Source organism: Octodon degus, unplaced genomic scaffold (assembly GCF_000260255.1).
Source record: "Octodon degus isolate 3935 unplaced genomic scaffold, OctDeg1.0 scaffold00026, whole genome shotgun sequence".
NCBI lineage: Eukaryota > Metazoa > Chordata > Mammalia > Rodentia > Octodontidae > Octodon > Octodon degus.
Window position 1 is genome coordinate 866,597 of NW_004524602.1, and position 12,015 is coordinate 878,611.

Genomic DNA, 12,015 nt, shown 5'->3' on the forward strand with positions numbered 1-12,015 from the left:
ACCAACAAAAAATATTCCTAAGCCAATTATTTTTGGCTCTCTAGAATTTTATGCCAAGGTTAGGAATGTAGCTTAGTGGTACAGTGTTTACCTAGCATGCAAAAGTTCCTGGATTCAATTCTCCAGTACCACAGAAACAATAAGAAAAATAAATTTTGAGACCCTTTCACTGTATAACACAGAATTCTAACTTTTAGTATTACCAGTCAGTTCCTTTTGCCCTATTAACATGTTCAAAGAATTAATTTAAAGATTGATGGAAATAAACAAGAATGAAATTGTTTGGTACTAGATCAATTTCTATTCTGTAGTTATGTTTAAATAATGTTTTAACATAAATTTACATTTGTTTATAAAATATCCAAAGAAATTAAAGAATAAACTTGTAAAAATTACCTTTAGCAGAAATTTTTTATAAATAAAATGTATGTGCGTGCACACATGTATACACACATACTTTAAACTGGTTTTAATGAATATAGAGGTTGATTCTACTAAATTAATTCTCCTGTTCCCCTTTTCCCAGATTAAGTATTCAGAACTTTTATCTCCACTTTTCTCATCATAGACCAATGAGGATATAAACCAGGAAAGCTACAGGTGAACACATTACTACTTTTCACAAGAATGTTATAGACTGATTGTCTACATATAAATTAGAGAAAAGAACACCAAGATAGAACACATGGAATCATTTTTAGTTAAATAAGCACATGAAGGGAGTTTTATGAAACTCAAGCCACATCCCATGTGAGGCAAGTAACATTAGGGTGCTAGCTTCCATTGAGGGTCTCAGGGGGCCAGGGAGATAGCTCAGTAGGCTAAGTGCTTGCCTGGCAAACACAATGGCCTGAGTTCAATCCCTGATTCCACCACAAAAATAAATAAAATGCCACTGAGGGTATCAGTTTGGCCAGAGTAGCAGTCTATATTTTTCAGACTACCTTAAAGATAGGGAAATAAGAAAAGAAAGGACAAAGTAAGATTGACAAACTAAAAATATTCTGGGATAAATCACAACTGTTTAAAGTTTAAACATAAAATACAATTTCCCTATAAATCTGTTATGTAAATATACAAAGAAAGATCAAATGAAAATAGTTTTATTAGTGAAGGATGGTGGCAGATGTCTGTAATCCCAGCACTTGGGAGGCTGAGGCAGGAGGATCGTTGCAGGTTTGAGACCAGCCTGGCTACAAAGTGAGCTCTAGGCCAGCCTGAACTGCATAGCAAAACTCTGTCTCAAAAAGACAAAACAAAAAACAGAAAGTAGTTTTTTCTCCTAAACCTCCCACTTCACCAAAGGGGACATACACCCACCTGGAAGTCAACACAGTCATGGTTGCAATCACCTATGCAAATAGAGAAAGGGCAACTTTTCATATACTAATAAAACAGGGTCTAAGCTTAGTTTTAAAACTATATCTACAGTAACTGAGAAGTAAAAACCCTGCTACGATTTAATTATTTTTGTTTGTAAACAATCTGTAACATTTGTGCCTTTATTTTTTAAAAGAGGTTTTAGCCATGGAAAATTCTGTCACAGTTCCAAAATAATCAAATTTTGAAAGAATGTTTAAACTAGCATTGTTTCCATTCTAGAAACAAAAAAATAACTAGAACCCACAATAAACAAACCCTGAAACCATAAAAAAGCAATTATTTGTAACAAGGAAGATTTCTACCTAAAAAGCTAAGAAGAGCACTTGCGCACACTGGGCAAGCTACCACAAAACGGCTGCACATGTGACCCTGAGCAGTGGCCACACTTGCTCCACTCCCCTCTCCAATTTTAGCTACACCCTGCCACCTCCAGCCACCTAATATATCTGCTGCCCAAAGCCACCTGTGATAAAAATCTGCTGACTGGTGGCGCACGGATGCATGGAGATGTCCTTAATGAGAAGAAAGAGTTGATCTCAAAGCTAAGCACTGACTCCTCAGTCCTAAAACCAGACTGGGACTGTCTGGAATGCTGCAGATCCTGGATCTGAGTGAGCAGGATTATGCGCAGACAATAGCAGCAATCCAGGATAAATAAGGAGGATTCCTCCCATTACTACCTCTGTCTTATAGAAATTGAGACCTTCAAAACCTTAACAAGGAACAAGGGCAGAACGGGAACCTGAAATAGTGTCCACAACTTCCACATGGTGCTGACACAAGGATCCAACTGAGGCTGAAGTCTGGCAATCCCTATAAGAGTGCTGGAGGATCTGAGAACTTTGCCTGGAGAAGCACCTTCCTCTTGGTAGGAGAAGGCTGAAGTGAGAGGAGCACTAGACAGCTCAACTTTCTATAAAATTCTTATGTTTTGTTGTCAAAGTTGGTCCTCTTTGGGAACTTGGAAGAGGAAAGTCTGGTTTTAAGGTGGCAGGACATGCAAGAAGCAGGTAGCATCATTTTATAAACAATTACAGTGAAGGCAGGAGTTTTTCAATGAGGCTACTCCTTCCTAAAAATCCTAGAATAAAATCCTCCAGTTTTCCCACTGGCCTCTTTGATCTCTTGAATTCTGCAACGCTTAGGAAACAGATGTGCTGTCTCCCTTGCCTGTGGAACTGGGAAGGCCCAGAGCTTCAGGAGTCCTAAGATCTCTTGTGCTACAGAGAGAGACTTCAGCTTGGAGATGGAATCAGCCTGCTCGCAGTGTGGCAACCTTTCCCCTGCCAGTGCAACAGAATCTGTAGGGGTGCAGGATGATTCTGGAACAGCGTGATATAGGGCTGCAGAAAAATGTTGGGGCCTCAGGAGTAAGACCTATTCTGTTAAGACAGAAAGTGAAACTAATCACTTCCCTGGGTATACAGAACAGGATGACTCAGGAAGAATCAGATGAAACTTATACCTCAAGTCAGAGCAGCAGGTATGACCCTCAGTGGTGGTCTGCAACAAGGGTGGTTCCCAGGACAGGTAGAAGTGGCCCACAGATAGTTTGGGCAAAACTTACACCACCTTGAGAGAAAAACAAAATAACACATACAACCAGGAACAGGGATGGCCACAGTGCACCAGGTGTCTATGGAGGAGGTGAGAGACAAAGCATGAGGAAAACTGTTGAGCTTTAGTGCACTGGGATGTGTAGACGAAGGAGACTGTTAGGGGACCTGCCTAGGTACAGACTAGGACTAAAAGAGCTCCTAACCAGCCGGCTGATCTGGTGGCTGGGCTGGGATGAAAGGATAGGCCCAAGAAACTTAGGCCCAGCCACACCTGCCAAGATTGAGGAAAAATTCATTCAAAGATGTTAAAAAGATGTTTAGATTCTCGCTTTTCATTTAGTTATGTTATACCTTTCAATTTTTATTTCTTCTTTTGAAATAAAGAGAGACTATATGATATTTACACATGTGGGTCTGGTTTATTTCACTTACGAGTATATCTTCAAGTGGCATCCATTTATATATGAAGGCTTCAAGTTTATCATTTTTTATAGCTGAGTAATACTCCATTGTATAAAAATACCACATCTTTTTCATCCATTCCTCAGGTGATGGGCATTATGGGACCACAGAGGAAAGTGATCGATGATGTACTGTGTGCCTAAGGAGAGTCACCTGGAGAGAAAACATTCTCTCAGGCTTTCACAGAGAGCAAATTGGTCAAGCAATGGCCATGACTCATCTATGTAGCTGACAATGATAAATGATCTACAAACTACTGTACAGGATTTCAGGGTAAATCCTGAGGGGATTTGACTGACCTTGTTAGATACAAAAATTACATTTTTGTTATATAGGTCTTGCTTTATCTTGGTCTTAATCATCCATCCAGCAGAAAAGTATAAAAACGAGGTATAAAGACTAAAGCCATATTAACATGCTGAGCTATAAAAGGCTCAAGTCAGCAACTTCTGATATTGCCAGTCATGTGGATAACCCACTACTATTATAGACTACTGGACTATATTGGATTACTTTGCTGAATTCACGCACCTACAATATATGAATGACAATGGAATACCCATCTCTGACAAAAGTAAACAAAAAAGGGGGATATAAATGAAGGTCCATTTTGTAGTGGAAAAAATATATCTGTATATACAAAATAGCATAGATATACAGCTACTTTCTCTTAGTTCAGTGAGAAAAAGTTTTGAGCTAATAGTGTTTAGACAAGATATTATGTCTGCATCTTGTACTATGAATAACTACTACAGAGACAATATGCAATGTATTAATTGTTGTAACTGTCATACTAACCTGTTTTGAAACTATCTCATTGCTTCTTTCTCAAATATAACACACACATCCATGTTTAGAATCTTCCATTTCCCCAAAGATTAAAAAAAAAAAAAACCTGAAGGGGACCCAATTCGTCTTTCCCTTGAGGGAAGTTTCTCTGAACAAAGATAACTGATAAATTCACTTTTGGCTTCCAACTTAAGTTAGCATTGTTGCTTAATATACTTGAAACATTTCTTGTGCACTGTAAATTCTTAAACTACAATTATAGGATTAATTTGTTTTCTGTCTGTCTGTGGTTTAAGATAAAAACACTGATTCAAGGTTACTTAGGAGACTGCTGGCAGCCAGTCCAATTTAAAATGCAATAATCTGGGACCAAAGAGGAAAAAAGGGAGATGGTAAAATCCAAGCAACCTTAGTCAAGTTTGTTATGAAAAGATTATGGCATGTGAGATGAAGAAAAATATATAAAGAAGGCTGTAAGTGTAAGAGTTATACATTTGATATGAAAGGATTTTGTATGATAAAAGCTTTGTCCTGCTAGAAAGATAAAGTAACAGACAATGACAAAACTGGAAAGCTCACACATGTAGAAAACAAGCTTATGGGGTAGTTTTATAATTTTAAAAAATGTGGGGCTGGGGAGATAGCTCAGCAGTCTAAGTGCCTTCCTGGCAAGTTCAAGGACCCAAGTTCAATCCCAAGTACTACATGCTGTGCTGCTCCTGGAAGTGGGAGTGGTGGTACATGCCTGTAATCCTAGCACTGTGGCAGATGAGACAGGAAGGACTGCTATGAGTCTGAGCTGTATAGTGAGTCCTGTATCAAAGAAGAGGAGGAAGAGGAGGAGGAGGAAGAAGAGGAGGAGGAAGAAGAGGAGGAAGAGGAGGAAGAAGAGGAGGAAGAAGAGGAGGAAGAAGAGGAGGAGGAAGAAGAGGAGTAGGAAAAGGAAGAGGAGGAGGAAGAGGAAGAAGAGGAAGAGGAGGAGGAAGAGGAAGAAGAGGAAGAGGAAGAAGAAGAGGAGGAAGAGGAGGAGGAGGAAGAGGAGGAAGAGGAAGAGGATGAGGAAGAGGGAGAGATGGGAGGGGGAGAGAGAGGGGTAGGGGAGGGGGAAGAAAGGGAGGAAGAAGAGGAAGGTGGGAGGAGGGGGAAGAGGGGAAGGAGGAGGAAGAGGAGAAATAATAATTTTTTTTAAATAAAAAGTATGTTTGAATGTCAGTTTGGTGGAGCCCAGGCTATTCCTTCTAAAAGCACCATGTTGCTCCAAAGGTAGGGGGTCTATGGCCCTGAATCTATCAATCAGTCCTTCTCACGCCTCAGCTTACCTCTCTGTTCAACTTGGTTTTTAACATAAAAAAACAAACAAACAAACAACAACAACAACAACAACAACAACAACAAAACAGCTTCTGCTTCAGTCTTCCATTGAGTGCATGCTCTTTTCTCCTATCCTAACAATGTCTTCTCACAAGACTTTCAGAATCAAATGATTCCTAGCCAAGAAGAAAAAGCAGAATCACCCCATTCCTCAGTGTATTCATATGAAGACAGGTAATAAAATCAGGTACAACTCCAAGAGGAGACACTGGACGAGGACCAAGCTAGGACAGTAAGGAGTTGCACATGAGCTGCAACATATTCACCCTTTGGGAGGTCACAAGATGATGTCCTCTTTTAATCATGGTCAAGATAATACTGAATAAAGTTTTTGTTTTTTTTTTTTTAAAGCAGGTAATCGTTTTTGATTAAAAATTTTGTTACACAGATGAGATACACTTATATGAGGTAAGAAGTCTATGTGTGGTCATTGACACTACTAAAACTCTGTAAAGTTGCTTTTGCCCTCCTTTGATGTTGGATGGCTGACTTAGGGGACAACTGATGGATTAATTGGCTAGTACATAGAATGATAACCAGAAACAGAGGACTGGGAACCCAGACCAATTTCCCTACATTGACTAATGGCTGAATATAGTTGAGACCCACATGGCTTCAGTTCTGTCTGGCTGTATACTGCAAGACACTCATAGCCTAAGCCAGGCCCATGGCAAAAGAAAAAGGGCAGCCGCTCTATTGGGAGGCTTAGGGACCAAAAACAAAACAAAACTATACAAAGAAAACCACTTCTACAAGAGTCGCCAGAAGGTTTCACTGGCATGAATGTGACCCAGCTTTTGGAGATGGCCACTAAAGGGTTTGTAAATCATGAATAGGAGGCCAAATGAGAAGCTGATAGGAGGCTCAAAAAAACCCAAACAAACAAAACAACAACAATTAAATCTGTTGCCAATTTCACTCACAGGAAAAAAGACAAAAACCACTAAGGAGTCGGGGTATAGATATGGGCAGAGCAAAAGTCAAACCAGGTCAAGATCTTCCAGTTGACCAAAGCGAGTGATCAATGTATATTAGGGATCAATTGGGATCAATGTGCATGATATAAAAAACATAGATATTGGAATAATGAATGCCCAGAAAATGATGCCAGAAATGACATAAGTTATAAACCTAGAAAGCCATCTGCTAAAGGCTATACTGCTCTCTGGAGGACTCAGAGGCCAATCATATTAGACTGATAGAAACTGAAAGATATGAGGACTAGGACAGACCAGGGTCCATTTCCTTAGGCCACCATGAGCCCCTGGTCACAATCAAAATAGGGGGCCAATTTATGGACTTTATGGTAGAACATGAAGCTGAGCACTCAGTAGTGATGCAATCTCCTGGGCTGTTATCCAAGAAAAATGTCATGATTATAGGAACCACTGGGGTCCCAGAAAAGAGGCCCATTTATCAGCTAACAAAGATGTGTCATAGTGATCGAGAAGTCCAACCTGAGTCCCTGTATCTCCCAAACTGGTTCCTTTATTAGGGAGAGACTTGTTCCAAAAGCTGCAGGTCCAAATTACCTGTGAGCCACAAGGAAATATAACTCTAAGCCTGACCTGACCAAAAGCTATGGTGTTTACCCTTACTGTCCCACAAACAGAAGAATGAAGATTATACTCAGACAAGCCACAAAAGATAGATGAACTACCTAGACTGGTACACAAGATAGACCAAAGATAACCCACAGGACCAGCTATAAATCAGACACCAGTGAGAATGGAATTAAAGCCAAGGCAACTCCAGTTCGGGTATTCCAATATCCCTCCTCCACCCGGAAGCCACACAGGACATTTAAGACAGCTCTTGGAACATAGAATTTTGACTAGAAACAGAGAAGCAAGATGGGCTGCTATAGCGGCCCCTGAAGCCTGAAAGAGAGGCCTTGGCCATGCCTCTTATCCTGGGGCCATCTGTCCTGGCGACCCCAAACTTCTCCGGATGAAAAAGATTGCTTTTCTTGAGATCCTGGTAATAATATCAAGGCAGAACAGTGGAAATTCTCTGAGAGAAGGCTGGCTATACCAGGGTTGTGAGAGAATTATATCAAAGTTCTCACATGGGAAAAACAGCAACAGAGAAGTTGTTAGGCTGCCATTTCTATGTGCTGTGACTCAATGCCCTCACATGAGCTGTTTGTAAACAATGTCTAACCTGTGCCCAAGACAAGGGCCCACCTGACCCCAGACAATCCAAGAAACAGGTTCTATCCCATGTGAAAATTTGCTTATGGATTTTGCTAAACTGCCTTGAGCAGAAGGCTACCAATATATTTTGGTGCTTCTTTGCACCTTCTCAAGAAAGACAGAGGCTTTCCCCACCAGGGGACAAGAGGTGACAAAGATGCTGTTAAGAGACATCCCAGGATTTGGACTACCCTTAACCTTAAGGTCAGATAATAGGTCAGTGTTTGTGGCTGAGACAGTCCAGGAGCACAAACACGTTAAAAATAAAATGGAAATTACACATAGCCTATTAGCCACAGAGTTCAAGAAAGAGCATATAAAGTGGACACTCAAGCAAATGCTGAAGAAATATTGCCAAGACACACACTTGAGATGGGATCAAGTCCTGTCCATGGTCCTTCTTCAAGACCAGTGCACCCCTACCAAATAAACTAGGTATCCCTCTTTTGAAATTCTATTTGGTCAGCCACACTGTTTACAGGTTAAATTAAAATTAACCTCTGTTCCTAAGGAGACAGATGTGAGCTCTAAGGATAAGCCATACAAAATATCTATAGTTGAGTACAAAAGAGGATACCTATAAGTCTGGCAAGCCCAATACATCTCTCTAAGCCTGAGGACTTTGTTTGGGTCAACAAAATGGAATCCAACCACCATAAGACCTATGTGGGATGAGTCCTCTACTGTAATCCTGTTTATCTCCACTATTGTTAAAATCACAGGAATTGTGTCTTGGATCCATCACATTCGGCTGAAAGTGGCAGCCCAAGACAGGCAGACCAGCCAACAGGATCCAGACTATCTGAACTGGTAGATTCTATGGTGAGGCAGCCACCACCCAAGCTCTGCTCTAGTCACCCCAGTATCTGACTAGTCTACACATGGCTGAAGCCTAAGGAAACAATAACTTTTCTCTGGTCACTCCAGAAGCTGACAAGTCTACACACAGCTGAAAGTTGAGAATCAACATGGAACTGCTATGACAATATGTTCCTTTTTTCTAATAATTCTCCCTCTGCCCAATAGAGAGCCAAACCCCAATAATGGGTCAAATGATAATAATACTGATACTATCTATTAAAACTCATTTATAGAAAGCATCAAAGGGAATAATGACGCAGGACTTAAAAAGTAAAAGTCAAATTTCTCAAACTTCTCCCTCCCTACAACTGTTGCTCTTTGTTCTGATACAGATAAAAGCAGTAACTTTTGTGGCTATAAGTACAATTTTATATCTTCCTGTTCCCATAATATCCTGTTATGCTTGAGCAGGACAACCAAGATACAAACCTGTCACAGCTTGACAAACTGCCTTTGTTCTCCATCTGAGCGCCCACAAGTTCTGTGCTGAAGACAAACTCCTTTAACTAAATGTAAAAAAAGTAGAGCCTATTCTTTGTCCAATACTCAGCCACTTTGGACACACAAAGGTGCCAGCTGAGCCAGTGTGAACCTATGAATCCTGAAATAAAATCCTCCTGTTTCCTCAATGGTTTGTCTGATCTCTTGAATTCTGCAACAATTCAACAATTCGGACAAGAATGTTGGGAACAGGATGGCTTTGGTGCTATTTTGCCACAACAGCCCTAGTCTGATTCATCTGCTCCTAACAGGACTCTCCATCTCTTCCTCTACTCCAGTCCTGCACAGTAGTGTGAAAAACCCTCCTTACGTTACATTTTAAGCACCAAAAACACTAAAAGTATTTTGAATAAGACAGATGTGGTCTCATAGGCCTGTAAGGCTGAGGCAAAAGGACAGAAACTTAGGGCTCAGCCTGGACAACTTAATGATTTAATGAGACCCTGAGTCAAAAAATTAAAAAGGTTTGGGGATTCAACAATGAATGTTTTCATTATGTATTGCAAACATGTTTTAAAATGGTATGCTGGGGATCTAGCTCAGTGCAAAAGGTCCAGGTTCAATCTTCAGTATTGCAAGCAAGCTAGAAAAATGCTACCCCACCCAAATGAAAAGCTATAAACACATTATTCATGTGTCTTCAGTAAGGGCATTCAAATTTAGGTAATCTTAAACACCAAAGAAGGGCCAGCCAGATAGCTCAGCAGATTAAAGCACCTGCTTAGGCAGACTCAGGGACCAGGGTTTGATCCCCAGTGTGCCATGCAGGCCCTGCCCCCAGGGCACACTGAGACTGTGACTGAGACTGGACATGGTGGCACATGCTTGTAATCCCAGCACTTGGGAGTTTGAAAAGAGGAGGACCATTATAAGTCTGATCTGTGTAGTGAGACCCTGTAGACCCAGTACTAAATACATAAAGAAAAAAATCAAATAGATAAATTGATGTAACTTAAATACATGTTTTATCTAGATGATAAATACTTTGATTTTAAGGAATTAAGAATGCTACACACACACTCACACACATATATTTAGTAGTTATATCAGGATTTAAGCATTAGAAAAAGGAATATGAACACCAGGTTTCTACGGTCATACCAGGAGCAAAAAAGTGCTCTTATATGAAAAGCAAACTCCTGGTGGTAACTTTAAGTACATCCAAATCAAGAGAAAACATCTTGTTCTCAGTCAAATCTGATTTTAAAAAAAGGGGGACAAATTTAAGTATGCTGCTACTAAGTAGGATTGGGTAATCTAAAAATGAGTTGTAAACTTTTGGTTATTTAACATATAAAATGTAAACACTGTCAATTATTGTGTATAAGGTGATTACATTTATTTTTTTATTTATATTTTAGGGAAAGGTCTACAGGGTGTTGAGGTCTCACTACTAGATTAGACTCATAGCGATCCGTGTATTTACAGCCTCCCAAGAGCTGGGATTACAGGTATACGCCACCATGCCCAGTCTCAGTTGCCATCTCAGTGCACCCCAGGGGCAGGCCAGCATGGCAGGCCTGGGGATCGAACCCCCAGCCCCTGCACCTGCTTGCAGGTGCTTTAATCCGCTGAGCTATTTGGCTGGCCCCTATTGCGATTACTTTTAAAGTTTTAGTTCATTAATGAAAATTTCAAGATCTTAGTTATAGGTATCAAATTTCAGAGAAATACAAATCCATTCTAGGTTAATAAGCTTGTGAAGAAGAGATGGAGAATAAAGCTGAAGCAAAATACAGAAAACTCAAGTGTTATACAAGCATTTATGCAGGTCCAACTAGCTCTCATTTTTATGTAAGTAACCTCTCTTGACAAATTCTTTCTGGGCATTATTTCTACAAAGACTACTGAACAGCAAACAGTTATGCCACCTAATGGGGTGAATACCAAGCACTAAGGTGTAACACACATTAATACTGGTATAGATACAAATGTTCAATGATATAAGAAACTCCAAAACTCAGAATCCAAATGATACATTGGTTTTCCAGCTGGAAACTACCATGATAGGAACCTAAACAAGAGGTGTTTAGTACATTGGACATGAAATAAACCTTTATTATACTTTATACAAGTTTGATATACTTCATACTTTATATCAAACTTTAGCATGAATGAAAGAACTAAGATTGAATCATATGAAAAAAGTGCCATTTAGCATCCATTAAGAAGGAACACTGGGGGCCAGCCAAACAGCTCAGTGGATTAAAGTGCCTGCAAGCAGGCACAAGGGCCAGGGGTTCAATCCCTAGGCCTGCCATGCCGGCCCCACCCCCAGGGCATGCTGAGATGGCAATTGAGACTGGGTGTGGTAGCGCGTGCCTGTAATCCCAGTTCTTGGGAGGCTATAAACAGGTGGATCACTACAAGTCCAGTCTAGTAGCAAGACCTTCAACACCCTGTAGACCCTTCACTAAAATACAAAAAAAGACGGAGGAACATTGGACCACGAGCTGAAAAATATTAGTTTCTTCATGCTTGTTGCCTATGTGATCTTAAATTTTCTAACACTCTGTGAAGTCAAAATAACAACACCTGTACTCTTTCACAGGACTACTAACAGAATCCATAAGACAATGTCTAAAATGCTGAGTCAAACTATACAAGTGAAACTAAAATTAAGTAGTTTCCAAAGGCCATCTTTGTTTATATCTAACATTGGACTACAGGGAATAAATTGCCTAGGAAAATTACAGATAGAAGAGGCTGAGAGCATGGTGACCAATAAATGTGGTAATGTTATTAAATATTTCCCAGAAATTAGGCACAAAGTTTATATCATTGTTAAAGAATTCCCTAACTGAAGACAGGCTCAATGTCAAAGGCACTTCACTTGGGCTGATGTATCCTGACAGAAAAATTCTAATACTGACATATGTAAAATCTGACTTCAA

At 40.1% G+C, this 12,015-nt stretch overlaps 1 protein-coding gene across 3 annotated transcripts in view; it reads right to left on the minus strand.

Annotated features, from left to right (window-relative positions):
• The window catches only part of Nrg4 (neuregulin 4), a 129,824-nt gene that overhangs the window by 25,141 nt on the left and 92,668 nt on the right, over positions 1 to 12,015 (minus strand). The gene's annotated exons all lie outside the window — the stretch shown is intronic.